Genomic DNA, 16,590 nt, shown 5'->3' with positions numbered 1-16,590 from the left:
ATATATGTGTATATATATTTTTTATTTTAAAATTTAGATTTAAAGCAGCAAAGCTATTGGTTTGTCCAAAGAGTACTAAAATTTTATATTTAATAAAATATTAGAAAATTTCACCACATGTGAAAACAAATTTTATCTCTCAAAGGAAAAAAAATTTACTGCTCTAAGATTGAAATATTCATTTTGTTCATTTTTCTCAGGCAGAAAAGTCTTCAATAACTAATTTTTATATTAATAGAGATCTATATATAGTTTCAAATATTCATAAAAGCTAACCAAAGTCACTGATAATAGGTCCACTAAAATGGCTATAAATAGCTCACATATCCTGGAGTGGGTTCCTGCTAATTTATTGTCTATGTAAATGTCGTATATATGATATATACACACATACATATATATAATTAAGATGTGTATGTGAGGTTATGAAAAATAATTTTGCTATGATTAGTACAGAATTGATTTTATTTTTCTGAAGATGTTTTGCTCAATATAAGAATTTAGCTGGGCGCAGTGGCTCACACCTGTAATCTCAATACTATGGGAGGCTGAAGCAGGAGGATCACTTGAGCCCCAGAGTTTGAGGCCAGCTTAGGTGATATAGTGAGAGCTCATCTCTACCAAAAATAAAAAATGTAATTAGCTGGGCATAATGGTACACATCTTTTTCCCAGCTACTTATGAGGCTGAGGCAGGAGGATGTCTTGAACACAGGAGTGCCAGGCTTGCAGTGAGCCATGGTTGTACTGCAGCCCAGCCTGTATGACAGAGCAAGACCCTGTCTCAAAAAAAAAAAAAAAAAAAACTTTAAATTTAACTTACAAATCCTCCAGTAGTATCAGAGCTTTTCACTGAGTACTACAATTTAAGTCACATATTAAACTGAGAACTATTTATGTCTGCTTTGCCAACAATTTATAAAATATAAGGGTAAAAAGCAAGTAAATATTGAATATTTTCCTAAGTAAATGTACACATTTAGCTGATTTTCAATTTTATTTTGTGTAGGTCTCTAGTACTACAGAGTAGTTTATGCAAGAGAGAATGTTCTAATGCATTCTAGCATTTTTAAATAAGTAACTTTAAAGCATTAATCAATAGGCGATCATGTAAAAGCTTCCTGATGTTTAGATATTCACCTGCAGTTTCTTTCTTTGGATTTTGATTTAACTAGAAAGCCATTAACAGCGAGGAACCAGCTAATACACAGGGAAGGCAAGGAATTCTTGGCCCCTTCTCCTAGGTCTGACCAGGTCAGTACTGGGTTATTAACCTAAAGAGGTGTGATGTTTAATTTTATGTGTCAATTTGATCAGGCTAAAGAATGCCCAGATAGCTGGCAAAACATTATTTCTAGATGTGTCTGTGTGGGTGTTTCTGGAAACGACTAACATTTGAATCGGCAGATTGAGTAAAGAAGATCACTTCACCACTTCACCAGTGTGCACAGGAATCCTCCAGTCACTGAGGGCCTACATAAACAAAAAGGTGGAGGAAGGGCAAATTTGCTGTCTCCTTGAGATGGAAATTCTGACAACCTGGGACATTAGTGCCTTTAGTTCTCAGGCCTTTAAACTCAGACCAGGACTTACACCATCAGCCCCACGGTCCTCAGGCCTTCTGTCCTTGATTGAAACTATACCACTGGCTTTCCTGGGCCTCCAGCTTGCAGACAACAGATTGTGAAGCTTCTCAGTCTCCATAATCATCTGAGCCAATCTCTCCTAATAAATTTCTGTGTGTGTGGATGTGTGTGTGTGTGTGTCCTTTTGGTTTCATTTTGTGTGTGTGTGTGTGCGTGTGTGTCCTTTTGGTTCCCTTTCTCTGGAAATCATTGATTAATATAAGTGGTCCTCACTTATTTTCAGAAAATGGACATATGATAATCACTGCTTTGACTCTATCCTCAGAAATCTCACCCCAAGATTTTGTAGCCATTGACCTATCATCTTGAGATCTGTCTACAAACAGGGAGAGATTTAGAATTCAACACTTACATTGCTTCTTAAAGTCATGTTACTATTTTAAAATGTCAAACTATGTACTCATTTTAAATATATGACTGGGAATCAGCTACAGCCCTAGGTACCTGTTATAGCTGGTTTGGATGCAACCTTCCAAAAGATCCACATAGGGTTCCTGCCCTTAGGATGCTTTCATTCTGGAGGTAGATACATACAGATTAAAACAGAACAACAACAAAAAAAGGACAAAACAAACCCTTAGGCCAGTGAGTATGGGAACTGAAGAGTTAAGTGTTGGAACGTGAGAAAACATTATGGGAAAAAGCCCAGGATGAAACAGAGTAAGACACATTCTGGAAACCAGAAGACAGTGGGTGGATGAGGAGTGTGAGGAGGAAAAAGGACTAGCAAAAGATAAGGCTAGAGGGGCAAGGGGACGCCAGACCATGAAGGATTGAAGCTTTTGAATGTTATCCTGGGGACAATGGGGAAATCATAACATCTTTAAAATGTTATTTTCATCAAAGCACTGTGTATACACAGTAACATATTTGATCCATGGACAAACTCATGCTGAAAAGCAGTGCTCTAGTGTGCCCACACCTCCCTTCACATACCATTCCTAGGAAGCAACCTCCTCTTAACGTTTTCTTATTTTAGGTCACTTGTTGGCTACCAACTCTGAATAAAATGCTGTTTCTTGATGATTCATGCTATTCCTTCCTTCTTTTCCCAATTGTTGATAATCCTGCTATTATTTTTAGAAATTTAAGTAGAGTCAGTATCCCTTTCTCCTGCTAGGTAAGGTGAAGCTACAAGTGCTTCTAGTTCTCCCTCCATCTTGGGAATCCTTTTTATTTCTCTCCCTTTGGCTGGCTAACATTTTCCTTTATTATCACAAGCTTGTTAACATCTACAGTCTATTTTGAAAATCTACATAAAATCCACACAGAGGAAAATGCACAGTTACCAAGTGTAGAGTTGGGTGTTAGCAGTTGTACACAACTATGTAACCAACATCCCAATCAAGAAATAGAACATCTCCATTACTCCAGAAAGTTCTCTTGCTTCCCCTTTTAGCCCGTAAGCAACTCCTCTTCTGATGTCTGTTCTAGAAATTGATAAAAATCGAATCATACAAAATGTACTATTTTTTCACTCAAAGTAAAGTCATGGAGACATCCATGTTTTTGTGTATAACAGTACACCATTTTCTCTGTATTACTAATTTGTAAAACTTGTTTGGGATTTTCTTTTTAGTTTTTAGCTATTACAATTAAAACTGCTGTGAACATCATGAACAGCTATTTTTGTAAACAAAGCTTTCCACTTGCTTTTGGTAAATATCTTGAACTATTTTAATAGGGAGCTGGCTCCTCCCTATTACCTGCTTTCTAGTCATAGGTTAAGTGTATGTTTAATGAGATCAAGATATAATGGATTCTGGTAGCTTTAAAACCCAATGTGTTATGATACAAGAATGAAATAACATTATTAACTTTAAGGATTTGTATATCAGTGCTTTGTGAATCCAAAATTGTTGAATCTTATGTGCAGATTAATTCTGAGCACTTATGTCTAATATTGCCCCAGCCATCAGGAAAATTATTCCTTTGATGTCCCCAAAGGAGAACTACCTCAGTGCAATTTAAACTAATGTGTATAATAGTATCCCTGGCTCTTCAAAATCTAGATAATCAGATTCATACTGCATTTTAATGAAAAAAAAAAAAGAGCTCTGAAGGAATTGGGGGAAATGCACAAGAAGGGTAACCTAAAAATGAGAAATAACTCAAACATGTTGCTTTCTAAAAATCTAAGTCAGTTGGGTACTCTCTTATATCCTCTCCTGAGGTATTTAAGAAGAACAAAGAATCCTCAGTTTTTTCTCTAGTATACAACTGTGGCTTTGAGTTAGAAATAGCAAATAAAATGCTCTCTATCCTCGTTAGATGTTACAAAACAGAAGGAAGTACCAAGGAATATAGTTACATAATGGTAATGAAGCAAATACATAAAACAGAAATTGAATCTTAGATACAGAACACTGCTAGGAAGAGATATTGGGCCTGGAGAAATCAAAGGGAACAGTGGCAGATAAAAAAACACGAGAAGCAGCCACTGCAGAGGATAACGGGTGTATATTTTGGGGATGCATGGAATTAAAAATGAATGTAGAAAATTATCATCCATCCACACAGCTAAATAAATCATTAAATATTATTTTAATCATATGTTTCCCAAGTTAATACAAATAGATCAAAGATCATTTTTATTGTAGTGAAATAATTATTTGCAAGGTCATGAAAAGAATTATTTAAATCTGTCTCCTAAACTAATTTAAATTTGAGTGTTTGCCTTACCTAGAGCTGTTAATCCTTAAAAGCAGTTATTAGCTAAATTTGACTCTCCAAAGTAAAGTTTGAAAACATGTACTTTCACCCATGATGGACCTTAAGCTGTAAATACACATCAACTTTTGTATTATCTCTTTATAAAATATATTTTGGAGAGTAAGAAAACTTGTTAACACAAATTTGGCTACCAACAAAAGAATGAAACATAAAAGTCAAATGATGAAAATACGATTCATTGATGGAGTGCATGGGCAAAGAAAGTAGTGTAACACTTCAATTTCAGTGAATATGATTCTTCTCTACATAATAGTTTTCCTGGACCTAATTTCTTCTAATATGGAAAGCAAAATCACAAAATCTCTGAACCCAGTTTTTATTCTTTTCTTTATAAAATATTATACTACTTTAAGTGTCATGTAGAAAGGTAATTTTGATATAAATATTTATACTTTTTCTCAACCAAAAATAAGGAATATATTTAAACTAGGCATGTGGACTTCTGCCCATATATTATCTAAAGTAATAACTATGGTGAGTTACATTATGATTACTACTGATAATTAATGCCAATTAACCATGAAACTAAAATTCCCTTGAGTAAAAGGTAGAACCTGCCAATATATGTTCCGTCAAATAGACCTGAGCTGTCCAATAGGGTACCACTAGCCATATGTGGCTACTGAGCCCTTAAAAAGAGGCTAATTTGAGATAATGCTGTAAATTTAAAATATATACCAGATTTTGCAGACTTAATCTAAGAAATGTTAAATTAAATTGCAGTAATGCTTTTTTGTATTCCTTACAAATTGAAATGAAAATATTTTTGACACATTGAGCTAGATAAGATGTATTGTTACAAATAATTTCACCTACTTCTTTTTACTTTTTTAATGTTGCTACTAGAAAATTTAAAATTATATATGTGGCTCACATTATATTTCTAGTAGACAGCTCTGGCTTAGAGCCTTTAAAACAAAATGAACTTCTGGTTCTCATAGATTTTTAAAGCTGTGGATTCATCTGACTTCAAATTAAAATGCACAATGATATGTCCAACATTTTTTGAGAATAGCTGGCTAGTCGGACAATTTACTTATTAGATATAATTCTAAGCTTTGACTTTAGACAGAAGAAATGATCAAATTCAAAACACTTTTCCAAGAAAATGTGTCTTCAAGCAAAAGACAGAATCCAGTTTGCCTTTAAGAAAAAAACAAACAAACATAAATATTTAGGAATTTGAGGTGATGAGTCAAGATTTTGGTTTAGCATAGAGTCCAGTTACCACTTAGAGATGAGAGACAGATTAAAAATTAGAGAAGATTTGATATAAAACACACATTTAGTCAGGATTACAATCACTAGTCAGAAAAGACTTGATTGAATCAATTTTCCTGTGAAAGTAATTAAAACTAAGGCAATGTTATTTAATGAAATACATAAGGCATTTTAGTGTTTTTTACTATTTACAGATTAATTTGTTAATAATTTACATAGCTAAAAAAGAGAGAAGTGAATAATGATGTCTTACTTTTGTCTTAAGTGAAAAATTACTGAAATACATATGATGCTTATTAAATCACTAGTAGATATCACAATTTTGGAAGGAGAAACACATACACAAATATACTTACCTGAAGAGTATTGGAAAGTAAGCCACACCAATTTAAAAATATTTAGTTAAATTTTAATTAAAACAAGTTTATTGTTATACATTTTATTCCAATATATAAACTATTTCATTATGTAAGTTTTTGTGTTTTGAGCATGTGTACCATAAACGCTATGCAAACAGTGACTTTGAATCCTGGTTTTTAATCTATTTAATAGGTTTCCTTGAATGATGGAATGAAGTAAGGTATACAAATTGCCAAGTTCTGGCAGGGCTCAGTAGCTCACGCCTGTAATCCCAGCACTTTGGGAGGCCAAGGCGGGCGGATCATGAGGTCAGGAGATCGAGATCATCCTGGCTAACACGGTGAAACCCCGTCTCTACTAAAAATACAAAAAATTAGCCGGGCGTGGTGGCGGTGCCTGTAGTCCCAGCTACTCAGGAGGCTGAGGCAGGAGAATGGCGTGAACCCGGGAGGCGGAGCTTGCAGTGAGCCGAGATGGCGCCACTGCACTCCAGGCTGGGCGACAGAGCGAGACTTTGTCTCAAAACAAACAAACAAACAAAACCCAAACAGGTATGCTTGTTTTTCCCTTTCTTCCCCACGAATATCCAATTTATAACTTCTTTTCTCTGTCATTATATTTTACTGCCATTATATTTTCTCTGTCATTATATTATACCTAGGTCATAATTTCTAAACGATTCTTGATTTTTTTTTTTTTTTTTTTTTTTTGAGACAGCGTCTCACTGTGTCGCCCAGGCTGGAGTACAGTGGTGCGATCTCAGCTCACTGCAAGCTCCGCCTCCTGGGTTCACGCCATTCTCCTGCCTCAGCCTCCTGAGTAGCTGGGACTACAGGCGCCCGCCACCACGCTGGGCTTAATTTCTTTTTGTATTTTTAGTAGAGACAGGGTTTCACTGTGTTAGCCAGGATGGTCTCCATCTCCTGACCTCGTGATCCACCCGCCTCGGATTCCCAAAGCGCTGGGATTACAGGCATGAGCCACCGTGCCAGGCTGATTATTGATTTTTTTAAGGCATAGATTCACCATTGACTATGAAACTTAATAAACTGAATATTTTGGGAAAATAAATTGTTGAATTCAAATATAGTAGGAAGTTATTTTGACTGAAGAATGATCCTATAACCTGGGACAAAGAAAACTGACAATAGACTAGAAAATAGCAGCAGACGGCCATGAACTCTTTATAAAGTTAGGAGGCCAACACTCCCAGATGACTTCAATCTTGCTGTAAGTAGACAGGTCTCTCTTTGATTACTCCTATCTTATCCCTATTATCAGTAATTTAACAAAATTGACTTTTATTTTTATCTGCTATGCTTTTAATTCTCACTCGTGATACTTTTATTTTCTTTTGGAAGGAAAAGATGGTCAAGACTACATTTTATTTCTCATTCCTAAAAGGGTTTTTATTTGAAATATAAACAACCTATCTACAATCACTGAGGCATTTACTGAGTCCCTGAAAAAAAAAGGCTCGATATTTCTACTTATTCTGTCATATAACTCCCAGAATATCTCTATAAATCTTTAAAGCTTTCGGAGGAAAATGCCATTATTCACTTACCTTTTTAACTGATAAGGAAATTAAAGTTCAAAGAGGTTATTACTTAACTTACCAAAATCAGACAGGTACTATATATTTCTCAGATTCTTTGCATCCCTAAAGTCAGGGTACTATTTACAATCAATGGTGTCTTGACTGGATAAAATTTGCTAACAAGGGCATCACAGCAGGGATTCAGAGGCAGGTTTGTTCAATACAAACCTTGCTCTTCTGCACAACTGCATTACAAAAGTTAGATGGGCCTAAACCTGAAATTCAAAACCTGACTGAGCTCCCAGTCCCTGTAAATTTCAAAGCCCGAATACATCTTTTTTATTTTCCTACTGACCGAGTATTGAAATCAATCAAAATAGAAAAAACAAATTATTAGAATAAATTTTAAATAGTTGTTGTATTCTACATATATAACATGGAAGCCACCTCAACTCTCAAATAAATGACTCAATTTTCTAAGTAGTGAAATCAGTACATAAGTATAGCTGAAATATAAAGTGACTGCAAAATTTATAAACAACACCCTATCAGTAACAAGCACTGCTTCTTCAAATCTTTGGCTCCAGGTAATGTGTTCACTGTTCTTATTCTATTTATAAACAACACCCTATCAGTGACAAGCACTGCTTCTTCAAATCTTTGGCTCCAGGTAATGTGTTCAGTGTTCTTATTCTGGGGCAATTTTACAGTTATGCCCCCCAAAACACTATTGAAAGCCAAAAATGCTGGTTTATAGTCGCATCTTTTATATGACGTGGGTTTTATCACTTACATTTTTGTACCTAAAATTGTCACATTTTAAAACATATGGGTTTGAGTCACTCTGAAATATTCCAGTTCTAAACCCAAACTATCCATCATCTAATCCAGACATAAAAATGAAAAAGAGTTGGGAAAAAGAAGAACATCGTCCAACTAATTTCTGCAGAAATATACCCTGGAAGGCAGTGTATGAAGAGATTGTTCCTCCCTAGTGGAAAGTAAAGCATTGATACATAGTGTTCTCAACCTCAATTCAATCGAATCTCTTCAAAAAGATAATGCACAAGAGCTTCTTGTGCAATATCCATACCACTAACTTTTATGAAAAAGTAACTAAAGCAATGATGGTTTTCCTAGCAGGTTACCTCTCAATCTGTTTCTGAAATGTCTGTACAGCACAGTCCTTATGCCACACATGAGTCCTTGAATGCCTTGGGTCGAATATTTGTAGAACATCAGAAAAACAATGATTCACAGTGCATTTCATGTTGCAAATGACTCATTTTGTTGAATTAATTCATTTTTCTAAACACATTAACTGTAGGATCTAGTCTAACGGGACATTGTATATGTTGGACAGAAATATAGAAATCAACATGAGAAAGTTAGAGGAGGGTCATCTTTTAGGCCACTCATTGGAGCTAGGTCACTCTATCCAAATGGAATAAGCCATACTAAAGATGCTGAAGTATAAATCTTAGGTAGTCATAGAAAATGGGAAATGCAGGGCTCAAATTAATCAAAGTTAATACATACAAAGCAACCATGGGACTCACCCTGGGACACTCCTCAATTGAAAAGGGTGAATAAAAACGAAGAAGTCAGACTGCACAGTCAGGGTGCCAGTGAGAATACTCGGAAGTTCAGGAAGGTTGACCTTTCTAGACAGAGATGATGAATTGTTTCAAATATCCCCAATTTCTCTTATTGCATATATCCAGATGTATCTTTATGCTTTCCCCAAATTCTATACCATAACTATAAAGAACTAGGTTTATTTCTCAGACATGCTTTACATTTATATGCTCTTCTTTATACTGATTTCTTTGCCTAGAAGGCTTTCACCCCACTTCTTCCTTGACTTCTGACAAAATCCCATCAATCTTTCTCTGTAACTATGGTCCGGAGCACTCTGTAAACTTTTCCACAACGTGTCCGTCTCTTCCCACAAAACTGTGATGTAGTTTCATTCATGCACTATAGTACTTCATCAATGTGTTTTTTTATCTAAAATTAACTGCTTACTTCAGGCCTTAAATCACTAAGAAACAGTGTTTCTGAATGAGATCAACATATAGTCAAGCATGCAGCAAGGTGCCTGACACAAAGTCAGTTCTCAATAAGTATCTGTTGATTTAAAAATATTGGCAGTGAACTTTATAATATAGGAATAGTGTCTCAATGACATTAATATGAAGAATAAAGAGAAAGAGTATATGAGAATAAATGAGGCTAATGCCACAAAGCAAGATTCTGTTACTATCGCCATCACCCCCAACCACCTGGAAAAAAAAGTACACACCTAGAATCAGATGGAACAGTTGCCCTGGGTACAATTACATTCTGAAAAGTACAATGCATTCAACACCCACCAATACTTTCTCCAACAGATACAGTATTAGTTTTGTGTATCACTCTAATGTGCTACTATACTGTAGTAGCTTGCATTATTATTCAAAAATATTTTCTACAAGAGGATTATATATACTTGTCCCATGCTGACATTAAATTGCTTTGACAAAATGACATGTGGAAAGAATTGATTCACGTGAGCAGAAGCTCTTAAATCTAGTATGAGGTCTGCCATGTTCTTATCTTTCTCTCTGTTAAAAGATAGGTAATATTACAGGTATATGCTACACTGTCAGCCTCAGTCCAGAATGAATTGAGGTAAAGGAGAGGTGCAGTTAATCTGCGATGAACACAAAGTGATAAAGTAAGTTCACCTGAGTGATCAATAAACTTTTGTGGTCTAAACCACTGAGATTTGGGGTTTGATTGTTAACGTACAATATTGTCTAGCTTATCCCAACTCATTGTATATCTGTATATATGTGAGATTAAATAAGCAATGTTATTACATATAGCACACACATACATACAAAATATGCACACACACACACACACATATATATATATATATATATATATATGCATCTTTCTCATGTTTTGTTTTTCAGGGTCACTGGAGGGGAAAGAAAAGAACGTGTTTCAATCTGGACAGATTAGTAAAGGTTTTATCCTTCTGCCAATAAACACAATTGCTTTTGTTCTGGGGTGGTTTTTTGTTTGTTTGTTCGTTTATTAGTTTTGTTTTGTTTTTTCCTCCAGAAAGTTTTTCTTGCAATAAAAAAGTATTATTTGATACTATAGCTCAAATCAGCTATGTGCATCTTCCATCTGTCAATATTTATGGCTCTGAGTATCCACCTTTGTATATTTTCTATTCCAGTGCATACTATTCCATTCCACTCACTTTCATAAAATACTGCAGAAAACATTGGCATTATAGAGACAGAGACTTTATTATCATAATTGATTCTGATATGGTCTGGCTGGGTCCCCAACAAATTCTCATCTTGAATTGTAGCTCCCATAATCCCCACATGTCGTGGGAGGTAATTGAATCATGGGGACTGGTTTTTCCTGTGCTATTACCTTGATAGTGAATAAGTCTCACAAGATCTGATGGTTTTATAAAGGGCAGTTCCTGGGCACACGTTCTCTTGCCTGCCTCCCTGTAAGATGTGCCTTTGCTCATCCTTTGCCTTCCACCATGATTGTGAGGCCTCTCTAGCCATGTAGATCTGTGAGTCCATTAAACCTCTTTTTCTTTATAAATTACCAGTCTTGGGTATGTCTTTGTTAGCAGCATAAGAACAGACTAATACAGGTTCCTATTGTAAGGACGTATTTTTCCCCCATCCCTACTTGTTATGCACAAATAAGCAGAAGCATATCTGATAGAGAAGGCAGAGAAACAAATCATACTTATTATAAGAAAAATTGTTGTTGACTACCAACCAAATTTTATTGCAATATTCCTTTGCAAGGATTACATTTGGTTTGTCGCCAGATCATTGCCTCCCACAGGATAAAGTTTATGTATCTGCCAGGGCAATAGCTTGCTGGCAAAGATCTCTTCTCCATGTTAAACATCTGCTCCGTATTCATTAAGTCCCCTCACCACTTTTTGTTTATTTTCTTTATCTTATAGATTTGTCCCTACTCCTTTCCCAAGGTGTTCTTAGGCAAAGAGTTGTGCATGTTTGAAAATACATTCTAAATCCATATTTAACCTAAATCATAAGATTGGTAGAAATAAGAAACTATTTGGAAACAGCTAGGATAGTGCCCCCCAAATAGCAGGTACAGTCATACCTGGCATGATGACATTTTAGTCAACTATGTATGGCATATAGGACAGTGGTCCCATAAGATTATAATACTGTGTTTTTACTGTACCTTTTCTATGTTTAGCAATATTTAGATACACAAATACTTACCATTGTGTTACAACTGCCTACAGTATTTGGTACAGTAACGTACTGTACAGATTTGTAGCCTAGGAACAATAGTCTATACCATATAGCCAAGGTGTATAATGGGCTGTACTATCTAGGTTTGTGTAAGCACACTCTATGATGTTCACATAACAATGAAATCAACTAAAGATGCATTTCTCAGAATGCTTCCCTGTCATTAAGGGACACATTACTGTAGTTAATAAGTGGTAGGATCCTCCTCCTTAGGAAAATTATCTAATCCAAGAAAAAATAATATATCTGATATAAGATAAAATAAAATTAAATAATCAAAGACAAAGTAAAATAAAATAAAATCTGAGTCCATTCATCTAATGTCTTCCCAATCATGAGGTTCAAGTCATTTTATAAAGGAATGAGTAATCAGCCACACGGATTGCTATATACAGATTACTGTATCCATAATACAGTGGAATCAACCTCCTGAGGTTTTTATGAGGATTAAGTGAAATAATGCACATGAAACACATGCAGTTTCAGGCCTAAGTGCCTCTAAACGGCAGTGAAAATGTTAAGTAGCGTTACCATCCCAGCTCTAGGGTGTGCTTGGACTCCTCCTAGAGATGAAGACTAACTTTTTCAAGGAAAACCAATGTTCATACAGCATCTGTTACCAATTCAGGTCAAAATAAATACATGAAAATTATAAGACAAAAATTAGAAACACTCATACTAGCATAGGCAAAGACAGGTGTCATAACCTGAGACTACTCTTGTCCCAGTGTTATCTTTCCTCTCTTAAACCTACATCAGCCTTTGATACAAGCTCAAGAACCATACAAACATTCACTGCTTGTCCAAGGAGAGCATGACAGCCAGAGATGATATTTAGTCCCTAATATGTACACTGGCCTTACTACTATTCATCAACACAAACAGGTGATCACTAGAGTTTAGTCAATCATAGGAAGCTTATGGGAAAACTAGAACTCAATATGGGGCTGGTTTTATAGGTGGTACTAAGAAATGAGGAAGGTGATAGGCAAGAACTTAACTTCTCTTTGACTAGGTTACTTATCTTAAAATGTAATAATAATGCTATCTTCTTTCCACAGTTACAAGGAACAAATTAGAAAATATCTGCCAATCACTTAGAATGGGAATTCACCTATTTTTAGCCCTCAATAAATATTACTAATATCATTATTAGTATTATCATCGTCATTATCAATACCTAAAAGAGCTTGGGGAGGTTACTAATTCTTTTTACGCCTGCTTTTAGGAACAGGGTAAGAAAGAGATCTTTGGAGAACTCACTTGTAGCTAAGTGAAAGTTGATAGGACCATTGATTGCTTCAGGGCAAAACAAGGAAATGAGAAGGGATTGGGAGTACAGTGCAAGTTGATTATAAGCCCATGAGACTCTCGAAGAACTGCAGGCTGGGACAACCAGCAGGAGACTTCAAACAACACTGGTTTTGAAAAGTGCTGTCACAGTTGGGATCTTTCCTAATGAGTGGTACACCTACAGGAACAATTTCAAGAATTGAAGAAAGCAGCCACTTCTGGGAACAATCAGTGGGAAGAACAGATATGACACTGTCAGGCTAGAAGATTTCCAGACTCGGAGATCTCCACCAAGGAAGCATGACTCACTCTTCAGGACAGAGGTTCAGTCTGCATTATCCTTCAGTATGTGGAGGTATGTGCAACAAAGAAATGGCAGATATTTCATCTCACTCTTCCTTAAGGACAAGATTCATGTCTAATTCATCTTTCTATTCCCCTACAGTGCCTAGCACTTTAATGGCACCTGGTACTTTTTCACATGGTAGATGCTCAAAAAATCTTTTGAATGGAAAACACCTTAGCTTCACAAACTGTGATTTGTTAAGAAACCTAGATGCACTGGATGGTAACGGGTCAGCTTGTAAACTATAATCGACTCTTTAGATTCTCAGAGGTTTTGCCAAATACCACCTCTGAACTCCAGCTGATACTAAAGAAGCAAATAAGAAAAAAAAATTACTAGATCCCAGCACCTCAAATCTTATGGTAACATTATATAATGAGTTATGCATATAATCAGTCATGCATAACATGTTGTATAATAAGTGACAATGAGGTTATTATATGCATACATTATAATATGTATACATCACATATATACAATAGACATATATACAGTGTATATGTATGTATATATACACAATATATACTATAATGTCCTTTATTTTTGAAGCACTATCACTCATGCCAGTTGCTCTCTTTTAATAGAGATGGGTAAGTCCAATGTGTAATCCTCATTTAAATCCTAAAACCTCTTATCCTTATATTTGAGGTTGCAACTGATATCATTTACCTTGGATTGTCATTAGCCTAATGAAGGCTTTGCCTTGGTAGTTACCCCAAAGTTAAGTGCTAACCATTATGCCCAGCAGTGTACACAATTATCCTTTTGTTCCTTGAAATTAAGATCACACCACTTAGCTTATAAGGATTAAATTAAATATCTACAATATTCTATATATCCTACTGGATTCTGAAATTATAAGACACAGTCTTCCTTCTACTTGCTTCCAGTTTAGGGGGAGGCAAGTAAAGGTAAGTCTACTACTCTTGATTTATAATAATGCTATTATAATGGTAAAATACACAGAGTGTTATAAAAACACAAAGGAAAAACATGTAGAATGGTTAAAAGATATGAAAGTCCTCATAAAAGTGGCACATGAGTTAAGTTTTCAAGAACAAGTAAGGGTTTGCTTGAGTTGCCCTGTGGTATGGTTTGGCTATTTGTCCCTGCCCAAATCTCATGTTGAATTGTAATCCCCAATGCTGGAGGTGGGGCCTGGTGGGAGGTGATAGTGGAGGCAGATCCTTCATGGCTTGGTGCTGTCTTTGTGATAGTGAGTTCTCATGACATTTGGTTATTTAAAAGTGTTTGGCACCTTTCTCTGTCTCTGTCTCTCTCTCTCTCCTGCATCTGCCATGCGATGTGCTTACTCCCCGCTTCATCTTCTGCCATGATTGTAAGCTTCCTGAGTCCTCCCCAGAAGCTGAGAAGAGGCCAGCACCATGCTTCCTGTAAAGCCTGCAGAACTGTGAGACAGCTAACCTTCTCTTCGTTATAAATTACCCAGTCTCAGGTATTTGTTTCTTTCTTTTTTTTTTTTTTTTTTTTGAGACAGAGTCTTGCCCTGCCACCCAAGTTGGAGTGTAATGGTGCATCTCGGCTCACCACAACCTCTGTCTCCTGAGTTCACGCAATTCTCCTGCCTCAGCCTCCCAAGTAGCTGGGATCACAGGCACATGCCACCAAGCCTGGCTAATTTTTTGTATCTTTAAGAGATGGGGTTTCACCATGTTGGCCAAGCTGGTTTCGAACTCCTGACCTCATCATCTGCCCGCCTCGGCCTCCCAAAGTGCCGGGACTACAGGTGTGAGCCGTCGTGCCTGGCCTTTCTTTATAGCAATGCAAGATTGGCCTAATACACCCTGTGACCCTACTTCATAAACACAGAGTAATTCACTTTTTTTAAAAGATGTTTTCCTCAACTTATTCTATTTGCCTACTTACCAAAAAAAAAAAAAAAAAATTAAACCGACCATACGAAAATCTAGAAATCATAATGCTATGGTCTGAATGTGTCCCCCAAAATTCATATTGGAAGCTTTATCCCCAGTACAAAAGTGTTGGGAGGCAGGGTGTTTTGGGAAATGTTTAGGTCATGAAGGCTCCACCCTCACGAATGGATTAGTGCCTCTATGAAGGGGCTTGGAGGAATGGGTTCTGTCTTTTGCCTTTTGCCATGTAAGGACATAGAGTTTGTCCCTCTCTTGCTCTTCTGTCTTCTGCCATGTGAGGACACAGTAAAAAGGCCCTCACCAGATGAAGCCTTGATCTTGGACTTTCCGGCCTCCAAGAACCATGAGAGAGAATAAATTTCTGTTCTTCATAAATTATCCAGTCTCAGATATTCTGTTATAGCAGCACAAAATAACCCAAGACACATAAGTTTAAGAAGGCATTGCTCCACAAAGTATGTTATAACTTATCTGTGTGCAGTTCCAAGTAATGTTGGCAACCACAACACTCCTGTACAATGACAGAATCAGCAATTCTTCAAGAATGTGACTGGATAAACCACTTAGTAATAATGGCTTTCACTGATGACTTCATCTAATTCAATGTTGCAATGTAAGATCTGCATATGAGGCTGTCTGGAAGTGCCTTCCAGTCTATGACAAGATAAGGGACTGTGCTACAATGTAAATCAATGTACTTCCTTCCTTGAAAGAATCTTGCCAGGAAAAAAAAAATGTGATTTACATTTTGGCCCAAGCTTCTCATGTTGTTACAGACCAGATAGCAAAATTTCAGATGAATATTTTCTGTAGAATCGATGTAAAAGTAGATCGCCCAGTTCTCTTTCCCTCACATCCAATATTGAATCCATCAGGAAATCTTCTGTGTACAACCATTTTTTGCACATTACCTTTGAAAGATATCCCAGATCTAGCTACCTTTATCACATCTACTGCTACAATCATAGTCCAAGCAGTCCTTATTTCTCACGTCACAGCAACAGCCCATTAAATGGTTTCTGTGCCTCTGCTCTTACCCTGCTCTAGTCCTGCCCCCTTGGCAACCAGGGTGAAGCTTCCTGAAAGCATCCATTTGATCAGGTCACACCTGGGCTTAACATTCTTCAGAGACATAAACATTTGCTTAGGACTACTTCCTTGATTCTCACTACCTCACAGGCTGCTCCTTCTCAGTTCCCCTGCCTGGTGCCTCCCTGTCTTCTTATCCTCTAAAT

General features: G+C 36.4%; 1 protein-coding gene and 1 long non-coding RNA gene across 2 annotated transcripts in view; one reads left to right on the top strand and one right to left on the bottom strand.

Annotated features, from left to right (window-relative positions):
* OXR1 (oxidation resistance 1) overlaps nt 1–16,590 on the bottom strand; it is a 490,018-nt gene that overhangs the window by 451,067 nt on the left and 22,361 nt on the right. The gene's annotated exons all lie outside the window — the stretch shown is intronic.
* The window catches only part of LOC134737134 (uncharacterized), a 28,049-nt gene continuing 11,520 nt past the window's right edge, over nt 62–16,590 (top strand). Inside the window, exons 1-2 of the long non-coding RNA XR_010121742.1 lie at nt 62–7,189; nt 13,299–14,916. This is a non-coding gene — a long non-coding RNA (uncharacterized lncRNA). The remainder of the gene's footprint in view (nt 7,190–13,298; nt 14,917–16,590) is intronic.

The sequence above is a fragment of the Symphalangus syndactylus genome, chromosome 7 (genome assembly GCF_028878055.3).
Source record: "Symphalangus syndactylus isolate Jambi chromosome 7, NHGRI_mSymSyn1-v2.1_pri, whole genome shotgun sequence".
In the NCBI taxonomy this organism is placed as follows: Eukaryota; Metazoa; Chordata; class Mammalia; order Primates; family Hylobatidae; genus Symphalangus; species Symphalangus syndactylus.
The sequence above is the reverse complement of the archived record's forward strand: the minus strand, read 5'-3'. Positions and strand labels throughout refer to the sequence as shown.